The sequence below is a fragment of the Dermacentor albipictus genome, chromosome 6 (genome assembly GCF_038994185.2).
Source record: "Dermacentor albipictus isolate Rhodes 1998 colony chromosome 6, USDA_Dalb.pri_finalv2, whole genome shotgun sequence".
NCBI lineage: Eukaryota > Metazoa > Arthropoda > Arachnida > Ixodida > Ixodidae > Dermacentor > Dermacentor albipictus.
In genome coordinates, this window is record NC_091826.1 from 3,457,948 (window position 1) to 3,473,751 (window position 15,804).

General features: G+C 44.5%; 1 long non-coding RNA gene across 1 annotated transcript in view; it reads left to right on the forward strand.

The window, feature by feature from the left end:
- LOC135917027 (uncharacterized) overlaps positions 1 to 15,804 on the forward strand; it is a 47,809-nt gene that overhangs the window by 5,279 nt on the left and 26,726 nt on the right. Inside the window, exon 2 of the long non-coding RNA XR_010569148.1 lies at positions 8,217 to 8,303. This is a non-coding gene — a long non-coding RNA (uncharacterized lncRNA). The remainder of the gene's footprint in view (positions 1 to 8,216; positions 8,304 to 15,804) is intronic.

Sequence of the window (15,804 nt, forward strand, 5' to 3'; positions counted from 1 at the left end):
TCCATGAATAAATTGGCAATTACTCTTCTTGAGGCAACTTCGACTGCACTTATTCGGCGATGTCACATGTACTAATCGGCTGAAAAATCACAACGGCATATGCAGAGATTGCACCGTGTGGATTTGTTTGATATAAGTCTGCACTAATGACGGGTGCTTATTATTCAGATACAGAAGCAGCATTGCGGCAAGGGTAGATTGAAAAAAAACCACCGAGAAATCGCATCACTCAACATCATGTATCGGCTCAGGCACGTACCCAGGGGGGGGGGGCCCGGGGGGGCCCGGGCCCCCCCTGAAATCAAGTGACATAACCCCCCCCCTCTCCACCCACGCCACAACTCCTCACACATTCCTAAATCGCCGCCAGATTAATGTTGAGACTTGGCAGCTGTTCATCGGTCAGCCTTATGCTGCCTTTTTCACTCCTTTTAGATGGCGGAGTTATCGGCATTTCTTGTAATGTGAAGGACAGTTTTCTCATAGATTCCGCACCCGCGCGATTAACTCGAGATGCGCTCAGTTGTCACCATCTGTTCAACCGTCACGCGCATAGCTGTTGCTTTTGTTAGTTCAACCTTCTTTGTTTAGGCTGATTCTGGGACCAGGAGAGGGATGCGTCTGTTACTCAGCTGGTCTGTACTCTCATGGAACGAGTTGCGGCCGGAGAAAACACCAATGGCGTTTAACTTTTCCCTTTGCTTCATTATTTCCTTGAGTTACGGCTCGCCGCGACGCTGACAGATGCCCGGAACCATATACACGTGATATGGGTTAGATAAGGTGAAAAATAAAATGATGTGAAAGAGCGTCCATCATGAAACCCTGCAATAACCCTTAAACCCATAAGCAAGATGACTGTCGCCAGTTACCTCATCTGTTTTTCCTTAATTGTATAGCACTTTTCGTGCAAAATTGGAAACCGGAAACAAAAATCGCAAGGAGTTGAGAAATTAAGCGATCTACTAAGGGAGAGAGCCAACGCAACAACCAAACTGCAAGCAAAAGTGAATAATAAAAATGTTAACCCTTGTTTATGAGAATATTTATGGATCAACATCTTTTTATTTAAGAAGGAAGTAGAGAAAATGCCGCCGGAAGTGGAGAAATGCTTTGAATGACGCTTCTACAGTTATCGGTCGAACCGCCTCACGTAGCCACTTCTCTGCTGTGCTTATGTGGGTGTTTTTCTAATCTTTCTCTGTGAGCGCAGTACGTCTAGAATCGCAGAGTCCTGCGCTCTACGTGGTTGTATGGGACTGGCGGCCGCACAGCGTTACGCAATTCGCGGAACTGTCAAAACTGATCCACAAGGCGAAAATAACTGATATTCGAAACTATAACATGTGAAAGACTGAAGAAGCCGTAAAAAAATGAACGCAGCCTGAAATCAGTAAAAAAGAAACCTGGCATAGGACAAACCATGATGTATGCACTAAAAGATAAGAGGGATAATATCATAAGCAATCTCGAAGATACAGTAAAAGCAGCGGGAAAATTCTAAGCTGACCTGTATACAGTACCCAGAGGAGTCACGTTACCTCACTTAGGAACAGTAACGAACAGGATACAGAAACTCTCCTATAACTAGCGATGAGGTCAGAAGGGCGCTGCAAGACATGAAACGATGAAGAGCGGGAGGAGAAGGTGGAATAACAGTCCATTTAATCAAAGATGGAGGAGACATAATGCTTAGAAAACTGGCGGCTCTTTATACGAAGTGTATATCGACTGCAAGGGTCCCAGAAAACTGGAAGAATGCAGACATTATACTAATCCACAGAAAAGGAGACGTTAAAGCATTGAAAAATTATAGGACCATTAGCTTGCTCCCAGTATTATATAAGATATTCACCAAAATAATCTCCAATAGAATAAGGGCAACACTGGATTTTGTCAACCAAGGGAACAGGCTGGCTTCAGGAAGAGATACCTTACAATGGATCACATCCATGTCATCGATCAGGTTATCGCGAAATCTGCAGAGTACAATAATCCTCTCTATGTGGCTTATATAGATTACGAAAATGCATTTGATTCAGTAGAGATACCAGCAGTCTAGAGGCACTACGTAATCAAGGACTACAGAACGCTTACGTAAAAAGCTTGAAAAATGTTTCTACATGCGTGTGGTATTTGTTTGTTTGAACGAGGTGCGCGGGCGCCATCACTCCAGAAAAGAGGAGGAAGAACGAACTGGGCTCGCGCTGTGAATCTAACCGGTCAGCGCTGCAACCGTTGTTGTAAATATAATCTGTAAATAGTTTCTCGTCTTACTGGCTCGTCCTTCGCGTAAGAATATGTAAAGAGGTTCTACAGCTAGGTACCTTAACTCTACACAAGAAAAGCAGGGAGATACCTATAGGGAAATGGGTCAGACAGGGAGACACAATTTCTCCAAAGCTATTCACTGCATGCTTAGAAGAAGTCAAGCTATTAAACTGGGAAGGCTTAGGAGTAAAGATCGACGGCAAATATCTCAGCAACCTTCGGTTTGCCGATGACATTGTTCTATTCAACAACAATGCAGACGAGTTACAATAAATGATTGGAGACCTTAACAGAGAGACTGTAAGAGTGGGGTTGAATATTAATATGCAGAAGATGACGATAATGATAAATAGCCGGGCAAAGGAACAAGAGATCAGGATCACCAGTCGGCCACTAGAGACTGTGAAGGAGTACGTTTACCCAGGTCCAGTAATCATAGGGAACCCTGATCATGAGAAGGAAATTCACAGAAGAATAAAAATAGGTTGGATCGCATACGGCAGACACTGCCAGCTCCTGACTGGAAGCTTACCATTATTATTGAAAAGTAAGGCGTGCAATCAGTGCATTTTGACAGTGCTGACATATGGGGCAGAGACTTGAGAATGAGTTAAGGACCGCGCCAAGAGCGATCGAACGAAGATTGCTAGGCATAACGTTAAGAGAGAGAAAGAGAGCGGTCTGGATCAGAGAGCGAACGGGTATAGACGATATTCTAATTGACATCGAGAGGACAAACTGTGGCTGGGCAGGTAATGTAATGCGCCGATTAGATAACCGTTGGACCATTAGGGTTACAGAATGGGTACCAAGAGAAGGAAAACGCAATCGAGGACGACAAAACACTAAGTGGAGCGATGAAATTAGGAAATTCGCGGGCACGAGTTGGAATCGGTTGGCGCAGGACAGGGGTAAATGGAGATCGCAGGGAGAGGCCTTCGTCCTGCAGTGGACATAAAACATGATGATGATGATGATGGAGGTGGTGGGCCCCCCCCGAAAAAAAATCCTGGGTACGTGCCTGTATCGGCTAGTGAACATGAGCTCCACGTCATGTAAATGGGGTTCATGGCGTTTGTCTACGGGACACACCTTGCATGTATGTGGACCATGTTGTCCCAAACACCGGTAACATCGTGTTCATACCCGCTCGCAGAGAGGTCAGCATCTTCCCTACAGCTTTCACCGCAGAAGAAGCAGCCTGGCTCCCGAACAAAGGAGAAATCGCAGCTGCGCACTTCAGCCATCCTTGCTGCAAAGGGTTGTCGTCTGCTACTGCTCCCGCATGTACTGTGGGAAGCGTCCACTAGGTGGCTTTCAGTGGCGCCTCTATAGGCAGTGCACGAGGTGTATAGGCTCCATACACTGGTCAGGGTCTGCAAAGAGAAGGTTGCCTCCCGTTGGTGTGCTTGAGCAACGTGCCTTTTCTCCAAATCCACTAGCAATGCGACGTGCCATTTTTATGTCTTCATTGTGTTACAGTGCACTGCATATGTTAGTTTTGCCTCCGTCTATGTTTAAAGAATTCACCATTGAAAATGAGCATTGCAGCAACACAATGAGGCAAAGCCCGGCATGCAGACGCCTTATATGCAGGAGAACCCAATGCTGGACTTGTAGTATAGACTATAACAATTTAGGCCACCTAATTGTGAATAAAAGCAATAATTCTGATGGCAAGTGCGCCAAGGCTATTTGAGAGAACTTATTGGGTGAAACGAAACAAAGGATGCAGGAAAAAGACACTTGTCGTTGCTGACCCTTAAGGTGGAAGGACACACACAAAACGTTAAAAAAAATATCAGAAGCCAGGATTGAAATTACTTTTTTTCCTGAATAAGCGTGTATTATTTAACATACTCAACTATTTAAAGTGAAAAAAATTGTTCATCTTATTTTTTGGCAGGTAATTTTTCTCATATGTGTTTAAAGTGCAAGTCGTGCTGTCAGTGATAAGTAACTAATAAATTGCTCAATTGACTAAAGCTTTGTCGTTTATGTAGCTTAGTGTGGGACCTAGCAATGAACGAGGGCAAATTAATGTGACAAATATTAAGGAATTAATGTTTGAAAAACTAAGCAAAGTAAAAAGAATAGCTCATTTGGGCCAAATTTATTTGTCAAATGAGCTGTAAATTAAGAAAATATTGTATCAATTTCTTTCGTCCTCTTCATTACCCACATCCAGGCACGTACCCAGGGGGGGGCCCGGGGGGGCCCGGGCCCCCCCCGAAATCAAGTGGCATACCCCCCCCCCCCCCTCTCCCCACCCACGCCACCACTCCTCACACATTTCTAAAGCGCCGCCAGATCAATGTTGAGACTTGGCAGCTGTTCATCGGTCAGCATTATGCTGCCTTTTTCACTCCTTTTAGATGGCGGTAGTTATCGGCATCTCTTGTAATGTGAAGGACAGTTTCTCATAGATTCCGCACCCGTGCGATTAACTCGAGATGCGTTCAGTTGTCACCATCTATTCAACCGTCATGCGCATAGCTGTTGCTTTTGTTAGTTCAACCTTCTTTGTTTAGGCTGATTCTGGGACCAGGAGAGGAATGCGGCAGTTACTCAGCTGGTCTGTACTCTCATGGAACGAGTTGCCATCGGAGAAAACGCCAATTGCGTTTAACTTTTCCCTTTGATTCATTATTTCCTTGAGTTACGGCTCGCCGCGATGCTGGCAGATGCCCGGAACCATATACACGTGATATGGGTTATATAAGGTGGAAAATAAAATAATGTGAAAGAGCGTCCATCATGAAACCCTGCAATAACCCTTAAACCCATAAGCAAAATGACTGTCGCCTGTTACCTCGTCTGCTTTTCCCTAACTGTATAGCACTTTTCGTGCAAAATTGGCAACTGGAAACAAAAATCGCAAGGAGTTGAGAAATTAAGCGATCTACTAAGGGAGAGAGCCAAGGCAACAACCAAACTGCAAGTAAAAGCGAATAATAAAAAAAGTTAACCGTTGTTTATGAGAATATTTATGGATCAATATCTTTTTATTTAAAAAGGAAGTAGAGAAAACGCCGCCAGAAGTGGAGAACAATTACTTGTTTTGAAGGCCACTTCTACAGTTATTGGTCGAACCGCCTCACGTAGCCAATTCTCTGCTGTGCTTATGTGGGTGTTTTTCTAACCTTTCGCGGTGAGCGCAGTACGTCTAGAATCGCAGAGTCCTGCGCTCTACGCGGTTGTATGGGACTCGCGGCCGCACAGCGTTACGCAATTCGCGAAACTGTCAAAACTGATCAACAAGGCGAAAATAACTGATATTCGAAACTATAACATGAGAAATACTGAAGAAGTTGTAAAAAATGAACGCAGCCTGAGATCAGCAAAAAAGAAACCTGGCATAGGACAAACCAAGATGTATGCACTAAAAGATAGGAAGGATAATATCATCAGCAATCTCGAAGATATAGTAAAAGCAGCGAAAAAATTCTAAGATGACCTGTATACAGTACCCAGAGGAGTCACAATACCTCACTTAGAAACAGTAATGAACAGGATACAGAAGCTCTCCTATAACTAGCCATGAGGTCAGAAAGGCCCTGCAAGACATGAAACGATGAAGAGCAGGAGGAGAAGGTTGAATAACAGTCGATTTATTCAAAGATGGAGGAGACATAATGCTTGGAAAACTGGCGGCTCTTTATACGAAGTGTCTATCGACTGCAAGGGTCCCAGAAAACTGGAAGAATGCAGACATTATACTAATCCACAAAAAAGGAGACGTTAAAGAATTGAAAAATTATAGGACCATTAGCTTGCTCCCAGTATTATATATAATATTTACCAAAATAATATCCAATAGAATAAGGGAAACACTGGATTTTGTCAACCAAAGGAACAGGCTGGCTTCAGGAAGAGATACTTTACAATGGATCACATCCATGTCATCAATCAGTTTATCGCGAAATCTGCAGAGTACAATAAGCCTCTCTATGTGGCTTATATAGATTACGAAAATGCATTTGATTCAGTAGAGATACCAGCAGTCATAGAGGCACTACGTAATCAAGGAGTACATAACGCTAACGTAAAAAGCTTGGAAGGTGTTGCTACATGCGTGTGGTACTTGTTTGTTTGAACGATGCGCGTGGGCGCCATCACTCCAGAAAAGAGGAGGAAGAACGAACTGGGCTCGCGCTGTGAATCTAACCGGTCAGCGCTGCAACCGTTGTTGTAAATATAATCTGTAAATAGTTTCTCGTCTTACTGACTCGTCCTTCGCGTAAGAATATCTACAGAGGTTCTACAGCTACCTTATATTCTACACAAGAAAAGCAGGGAGATACCTATAGAGAAAGGGGTCAGACAGGGAGACACAATTTCTCCAAAGCTATTCACTGCGTGCTTAGAAGAATTCCAGCTATTAAACTGGGAAGGCTTAGGAGTAAAGATCGACGGCAAATATCTCAGCAACCTTCGGTTTGCCGATGACATTGTTCTATTCAACAACAATGCAGACGAGTTACAACAAATGATTGGAGACCTTAACAGAGAGAGTGTAAGAGTGGGGTTGAATATTAATATGCAGAAGATGAAGGTAATGATGAATAGCCGGGCAAAGGAACAAGAGATCAGGATCGCCAGTCGGCCACTAGAGACTGTGAAGGAGTACGTTTACCCAGGTCCAGTAATCATAGGGAACCCTGATCATGAGAAGGAAATTCACAGAAGAATAAAAATAGGTTGGATCGCATACGGCAGACACTGCCAGCTCCTGACTGGAAGCTTACCATTATTATTGAAAAGTAAGGCGTGCAATCAGTGCATTTTGACAGTGCTGACATATGGGGCAGAGACTTGAGAATGAGTTAAGGACCGCGCCAAGAGCGATCGAACGAAGATTGCTAGGCATAACGTTAAGAGAGAGAAAGAGAGCGGTCTGGATCAGAGAGCGAACGGGTATAGACGATATTCTAATTGACATCGAGAGGACAAACTGTGGCTGGGCAGGTAATGTAATGCGCCGATTAGATAACTGTTGGACCATTAGGGTTACAGAATGGGTACCAAGAGAAGGAAAACGCAATCGAGGACGACAAAACACTAAGTGGAGCGATGAAATTAGGAAATTCGCGGGCACGAGTTGGAATCGGTTGGCGCAGGACAGGGGTAAATGGAGATCGCAGGGAGAGGCCTTCGTCCTGCAGTGGACATAAAACATGATGATGATGATGATGATGATGGAGGTGGTGGGCCCCCCCCGAAAAAAAATCCTGGGTACGTGCCTGCCCACATCTATATCGGAGAAATGCATGTACAAAATTTCATTTGAAGATATTCATTCAGAAAAAAAGTTATCAAAGTTTGCCTAACATGAGGTGGAGCAAAATCTTGTTTTGAGAAAAACATAAACAAATGCTTCAAATCATGTGAAAGATGTCAAAAACAACACATAGAGGCTATAGAGGCCTTGTGACCATTTTTAGAGATATTAATATAATTACTAATGCACAACTAATTACAAAAATACCCATTAAAGTTACAGACAACATTAAATGAAAAAAAAAGTATTTTGAATAGTATTTTTATTAAAGAAAAGTACCGATTTTCAGAACCAAAGCAATGTGGTTTCGGTATTGCAATGTGAGGTATGGGTTGGAAAACTCACTGTAACTCCCAAATTAATGATGGTAGGGAGATAACTTCTTTTTAACATGTTTCTGAATGTTTGCACAAACATAAAATGTTAAAAACATAAATCAATCTTGTGCAAAAAAACTGGATTTTGAATGTGGCCTGCCATCTTAACTGAATGTTACTGGATGCATGTATCCCACTTATCAATGGCGCAGAAATGTCAGCTAGTGCGGCAGAAAAATAAATGTAAATTCTGAGAAACCAGCAGGCGCAAGACCTGCTCTTTGTCATGTTTTTTTTTAATGAACAGGGACAAACAAAGCACTCATTTCATTTTGTATGCATTACAGGGGCGTGCAGTAGCTGTTGGTCAGTGTTCCCAGCAAAGTTGTCGTTTCCAAGGGGCAGCGAGAATTGACCCTTGTGTAGTACTCGAGGTGAGTGCACGGGGCGTAAAGGTGGCCAGTCCCTCCACAGGCCGCACCGGAGTGGGCATGATGACTGGCAAGTACAAGTGAGGCGGAGAATGAAAGGTCGGGCAGCTGTGGTAGCCACCTTGCCGTGCTCTTGATTTCCACCCTAATCTTTCTGCCTTGCCACCTACAATTTTCAACATGTAGGGCAACTTAAATTTGTAGTGTATTTAATTATAGTGTGGGTTTTCATGCTTTCAAGAGCTCTTAATTAGGTTCTTGCTCAAGTGCTGCAATACATGCTGTTGGTCACATACATAACGAATACTTACACAACGAATACTTTTTAAATGTTATATTGATTTATGCCTTTGGAATATGTAAGTGGCACACTACGGGTATAATTATATACTTTGGTTGCATCCATCATTTCTATCTTCAGTGAATCGCACAGTTTCTTCTCGAAATAGGCATCTCACAAGTGTACGACCAGTAAGGATGGGCTAAATACTTATGCTATGTTTGTTTTTCCCCAGTTAGTGGTAATCCTGATTGGCACATCCACTTTAATACATGCAACCTGGGAATGCACTAAGCGCCCTCATGGGCCAAATAGCAATTACACAACGGAGCAGTGGGAGGCACAACTCACCTGTGCCTTGACAGGACAAAAGTCCTTTATTAGTCAGGTGAGGCAAGGTGGCAGAGGCCAGTGGTGCCTTGGACTGGGGGTGGGGATCCGACCGCCCCGCTTTCAAACCTCTCCCCCCCCCCCCCAAAATTGTGTGTGTGTGTAATCCTGATCTGTTCCAGCGGTTTATAGCTTCAGTGGAAACTTAAACTGCAGAGGCGGAAAACTTGCAGACTGTGATGCAAGGTTCGTGTACTCAAAGGTTTTAACGGTTCTCTTACGCAGCGCCTCCGAGAACCTAATTGAGGACAAAGTCGTTGGTTCCAAAAACACACAAACATTTAATGGAACTAGAAAGAGGCTTAAAAAATAAACAGAAGGGAATAGAAAGCATAAAATAAACACTCAAATAGACATCACTGCAATAGAGAGCTTTAGTGTAGGGGACGCAAGGCGTTGGGGCCTTTAGCGCTTGGGTGCGTTTGCGTTTGTGTACGCAAGCAGAAACACGTTATAGGTTAGCGGCCCCAAACGCAAGCCGCAGTGAGGTCGCATGCGCTTGCAGCGCCATCAACGTCTGATCTTTGCTGCGTTATCACTCTTTAAAACATGAAATCAAGCATATAAAGTAAAGCACATGAAACTATTCTTATTAAAAGCAGTTAATAGAGAGGTTTACAGTGTCCGGTAATCGGGTAAACGCAGGCTGGGGCGTTGGGGCGGAGCCATGAACTAAAGCGGCCTGCATGGTGCTGCCACCTGGTGGCGCAAAGCTCAAACAGACAAAGACAGCTCATATTGCAGTAACCGAGTGTATTTTACTTTGCTGCGGGTATAAATTTTTGGCAGCAACATAATTATGCCAGTGCCGAAAATTTACACCAGCAGCGAAGTAGAATAGACTTGGTTACAGCAATATTAGCTGCTTTTGTCAGTTTGAGCTTTGCGCAGCCAGGTAGATGCACCATGCAGGACGCTCCCGTTTATGGCTCGGCCCCAACACCCCAACTGCGTTTATCCGAATACCAGACACGCTAAACCTCTCTAATACATATAAAAACGGCGTCTGTCGACACTTGGCGAAAGATTTATTAGATTATCTACCCGCTAGCTACTCGTAAGTTCTCTGACACCGCAAGAGTCACGTGGGTAACGTGGCCACTTAGGGGCAGCGATGTTTTCGGCCGGCCAAACAACCCAAGGACGCAAGTAGACGTAGCGGTCTGCGCATGCGCAGTACTGTCGCCCCTAGTTCTTGCGTACGCAAGCCGCTTGCATCCCCTATACTAAAACTCTTTAATAAGAAACACACTTGGGACTAGTATGACGTTAAATAGTGAGCGTGTCCGGGCTTGCCACGACGGCAGGGACACACAACAGTCTCGACGCGGTGACGCGGCAACAAGCTGACGAAAGGAGTTGCACCGGTCTCACCAAAGGTTGGGGTATAGGGTGGTTGACCGGGCAACGGGAGCGCCCTTGCTCTGGCTTGAAGATAGACGCAGGCGGCTAGGTGGCACGAGTGGATGGCGGGGTGTTCTGGCTGGGCAGCTGGGCATAGGACTCGGGCCTGTAGCTCGACTGCTCTCGTCCAGCCCACGGGCACAGAAGCTCGAACACTGGCCTCGGGCAGCAGGCGGCACGACAGACGGGGGCGGCATTCTGGCCGGGCAGCTGGGCGTAGAACTCGGGCCTGTAGCCCGACTGCTCTCGTCCTGCCCACGGGCACAGAAGCTCGCCGGCCCTGAGCAGCTGGCGGCACGCTCGTGTAGACTGGCGACGCGCAGGAACGGGTTGGCAGGAGGCCCCGGTCGGGTGAAGTCCTGGTGGCTCGGGTCCGGAACCCGACGGCCTGTCTTCAACTCCCGGTCCGGTGGCTGACCTTCTCCTGGCGTTGCTTCCTGGAACTCTCCCGGCGTCTCGTCCCTTCTGCCAGCGCACCTCGCCTTTCCTTTCACTCTGGACGATTAGTCATTTTCCAATTGGCTGCCTGATGCCCCATGGTCTTTCCTAATAGGTTGGCATTTTCTTCGTTTGCTTTTCTTGCGCTGCGCGTTCACGTGCCGGACGCTCTTTGGCGGCGGCGTTTTCCTCCAGCACGGAATTCGCCTCGACGCGCGCACTCCTTGTCGTCTGCTTCTGTTAGTCCCGACCACCGCACCATGTCGCGCACCACACACATCACACAGACACAGTGTGCACCACAACCTATGCTGGCATGCCAGACGTGCGCCGACTGTAACCAACTTCTGTAGCAATCGCCTACGCCCACTCTCGCTCAGCTGTTGGTGCCGCTTTTATGACCCGCTCATTTGCTACTCTAGTGGGATGGCGTTGTAATTAGCATGGCAGCTGTTGCATTATGATGAACTCCTTACATAGTTGATTATTTGTGCGAACACAGTGACAGTAACGTCACAAGGCTTTGATCGGTCACTTGGCTCCAAAAGTTGACTGCCAGAACCTGAAAAATGTTGGTGCATGTAGTCCACTGCTCTCTAATATAGCGTAAAATATCCACTGCTAATGCCTTTTTCACACAGTAACAAAGTGCGCAGATCTTGCACATTGAGTCACATTCTTTATAGAGTTTGTAATGTCCACAGCACTTTCATTTTATAGATTGTAAAGTTTGCTTCTGCACTTTTTAGAAACTGGAAACCACTGTAATGTTCAATCAAAGATTGATGAACGCTCATTTGAACTCTTCAAGGTTGCCCGTGAATGTGTTGAGAGTCCAAAAAGAGAATTACGCATACAGCTTCACTGCATGCATGTCTTTCGCACCACTGTTATGCTGCCACTGTACCAAGCGGAAAAGCTAGCTTTGCAGTTTGAAAATAGTTCCGTGACACAAGGCCTACGGTGCAGCAAATTTTTTAAATCACTGGGATAGCTTTTGCAGGCTTTCAACACGCCCAGACATTAAAGAATATTTTAAAAAATCTCTATGGTAGAAAAACAGTATGAGAACACAGGATGAGCGCTGAGTATTTAAAATAAAAGTATGCTCACCTTTCCTTGAAACAGACTTGATCAATTTGTTGCACATTGGGTGCAGGAATTACTAGTTAATACTTTTAGACAGATCCTCTGCCTTTCATTACGGCTCACAGCAGTAAGTCCTAATGTCTTCTCTGACATTAGGCTATCTGTAATCAACCCCAAAAAAGGTAGTTTATCCAATGAATCTTCTAAAGCAATTTTTTTCATTCTCTTTTGGATGCTAGAAAAGGGAAATTTATGTCGTTTCGCATTGCTGTTGCCATCCGTGCTTGTTGTTTACCTTTCTTGCACCACTCCTCCTCCTCTAATCTTACTACATAGGGGAAGTTACTTGTGCTTAATAAATGAAATAAAGAAACGATAAATTAACGGAAATGAAAGTGGATAAAAAAAACAACTTGCCGCAGGTAGGGAACGATCCCACAACCTTCGCATTATGCGTGCGATGTTCCACGATTTGACCTACCGCGTCTTTTTTTTTTTTCTTTCATGGTATTTATTATAGTAGCATTCAACCCGACAATCACCAGTTCTGCATAGTCAGAGAATGGAGAGCACAATGAAAGTCACACACATAAAAGGCAGCGTTCATACTGTGAGTAGAAACATTGGTTTCACTTTAGAAGGGTAGTTAGGATAAGCACCTCACGAAAATAGGGTACCAGTCTGGTTGTATATCGAGTCCATTATAAACATGTTTTAGGTGTAGGGTCATTTCCCTATCCGCTTTCCTGGGTATTTATGTTTCCCTGTAGAACCCTGGGAGTGTTAGCCAGCACCGCCAGTCACAGACCTTGGCGGCGGATGTAGAACATCCTTTCTGCCGCAGGCGTCACAAGAACGCGATCATTCTGGGTGAAGGCAACCGGTCAATAAACCCACACATGCTACCTGAAGGCATCAATGTTGCCATATTCGAGACTCTCGTTATGTAATAAATGGGAAGAAGGGCGGTTAATCGAGGAGCCTGATTTTTATTACTCATATCATAAGAAGTTTCTTATGATATGATTAATAAAAATCGGGCCCCTCGGTTAACCCCCTTTCTTCTCATTTATTCAAGTGCAAAACATTGCCAAATTTTGTTTTCTTTTTATTTGTGAATTTATTCATTCACCACCAATACAAGCGCGTTTTTCCTGCCAAAATGGCAGCATGAGCATTGGAACAGATTGCCAAAGCAGATGACAGTGAACCGGTTATAACTAGTGCCACTCTGCCCACACGCTCTTGACCCTAGCAGCAAACCAGTTGAACTAGACCAGGTGTGCTGGGCAAGGGACATATGTGCAGGTATGGAGTTCAGTAGGTCGTAGTATGTACATTGAAATTAAATGTGTTGTTGCATGAGCTCACGGAATCGCAATGTGCTCTTTAGCAGCACCTGCATACCAGTCTTGTGCTCAATATAACAACATTTCACCCCTGGATATCTCGTGTCGTGCCCTAGAGCTCTTGGTTTATAGAGTCTTTTTTTGTTTACATTTGTTGCACTCGGTAAAATGCTGCAAAGGACACTGCGAAGCTGTGCTGGTATTGAGCAACATGTTCTCTGAGCACAAGCCGGTTCAGAGATGACCAAATTCGTCGCAATGCACTCAGAAAAACGTGCAGCATTTTTTTGTTTTTTTTTTTGTGGTGGACACATTGGCAACATATTGTGTGCAAATACACATTTTATTGACATGGCTATGTTCATGAAGCCTTACATACTGCTAGAATGTCATACTGCTCTGTATTCGAGGGGAGAACACTTGTAAACTACACCGTGCTCTGCAAAGTGATGTGTCTGCGTTCCAATCCACGAGGCAAGCCTGCAATCACATTGTTTTGGCAGCTCTGTGACAGATGGCACATGGGTCAAACTCCACTGTGCGGAGCCCATAGGACAAACACTTGTTTCAACAAGTGCTAGGTGCAGCTGTTCCTTTGTTGCGGCAGAACAAAGCAAAGCTACATGCGCTGTCTACAGCAATCAACATCTTGCTATCGCAGGTATGAAACGTTCGAGGCACTTGTCGAAGTTATTGCTGAACTGGCCAGGCAGGAAGGCTTTTGGCCTATACAGTTTTATGCCGGTATTCTTTGTCCTTGGCGCTGCTCTTGAACTTGTGATGATCAAGTGGACTCCTGGAGGGCACACCAACTTCTGTGAGTTATTTGCCTTGTTTTGTGGCAATCTGTGCGTTTGCGTCTTCTCTTTCCAGTTTGGCCAATCTTAAAGAAAATGAAAATCGCACCCCTGAAAACTACTTTTCTTGCTTTCACCAAAAATATTTTTATTACTCAACACCTGCACATTTCTCTCGCTCTATGTCCAAGTGTTCACATCATCCGCAGCAGCACTGGACCATGGTGGAAGACTGAGTGATGGTGTAACACATGGCACTGCAACTGCTATGGCTTGCGCACATTCAGCCAGCTATGCACTGCTGCATTTTAGTTGTAGCCAGGCTCCTTGCAGTAGATAGGCTGAACTGTGGCAAACCTGTGAGATTCCACTGTGCTTTTTTTTTGAGCATGGCCAACTCGTTTGTGCAGTTGGATGTTTGTCGTGAGGCCGTGCCTGGCTCAATGCACTGTACAGTGGAGAAGTGCGTCCATGTTGCAGAAGTGGGGGTGCAGAAAAAGTCTGATGACATGGCCAGCGACACTTGCTGATGTAACATTTTCTTAGGATATGCGATAGGTTTGTACATTTTTTGGCAACACTTCTGCAGAGCCAGAATTGAACTGCTTCACCCCACAGTGTTGTAAAATGTGCAGTGGTGATTGCCTACACTGTCAGTCCAACAAGGCTTTGACAGGATTGGTCTTACAGCACTGCACTGGTTTTGTTGCAGGCAAGGACAAACAACTGTGTAAACTGTCAACTGTTTATTGTTGGCAGGCCACGCATTAAGTGCTATATAGGACAAGGAAGGTAGGGGTGCGTGGATATTAAATGTTTCAGAATGAACAAGAAAATTCACCAGAACCCATTTGATATGATAATTAAATATGTATTCGAAGTTGGCGGATATTGTTTTCTGTTTGAATATATAATCAGTGGCAACTCTTGGAGTTTGCAGGGAGAAAGCCTAATGTAAGTGGTGACCAATCTGTGTGCATCCAGTGATGCACTGTTCCTGCATTTTATTGCAGTTGCAGTCAAAGTGCACCCAGTATAATTGTGCTCCACTTACCAGAAATACTTTTGCAGCACTTTGTTGTTGGCAACCCCTCGTGTCCTAAATTATGTAAAGGTGCCAGAACAAAAAATGTTTTATAAAATGAAGAGAAATACATCACGAGTACAGCAAGAGCGCGCACATGCACGCTGCAGTCTTTTGTGCCAGCTGCTGCATATACTGTAGTTGCTTTTTCAATGGTGATGTTGATAGGTTCCACAGTGCTACCCAATGCTGACACTTAGTCCATTAGAATGTTGGCAGCACAGTTGTAGTGCTTGAGCTGAGGTTACTCAGAGCAGTGGACATTAGGAGTGTGCGAATGCTGAATAAAAAAAAAATGCCGGGTAACGAATATGATATTTTTTTACAAAATTTTATGTTTACAAATTTTGGGCAAGCAAATATGGTGCTGCACATGCTCTGGAGTCTAGCACTGCATAACAAGAATGTTTCAAGCTATCAGTAAGTGTAGGATGCATGGAGATCAAGGTACAGTCTCCTCTTACTAAACGAAACACCAAATTAGTATGGTGGCACTGATTGCAGCTCAGGTCTAGGATATGAAGATATGGAAAATATTTTTTCAGTATAATTTCTATTGAATAGAAGCATGTTTTTTTTTTACTCTGAAACTCGTGAATTAGTGAAGTTCAGTTGTACTGAGTAGAAAAGGGTGTCACTTTAACAGTGGACCTGTGTTTTGCGGCAATCTGTT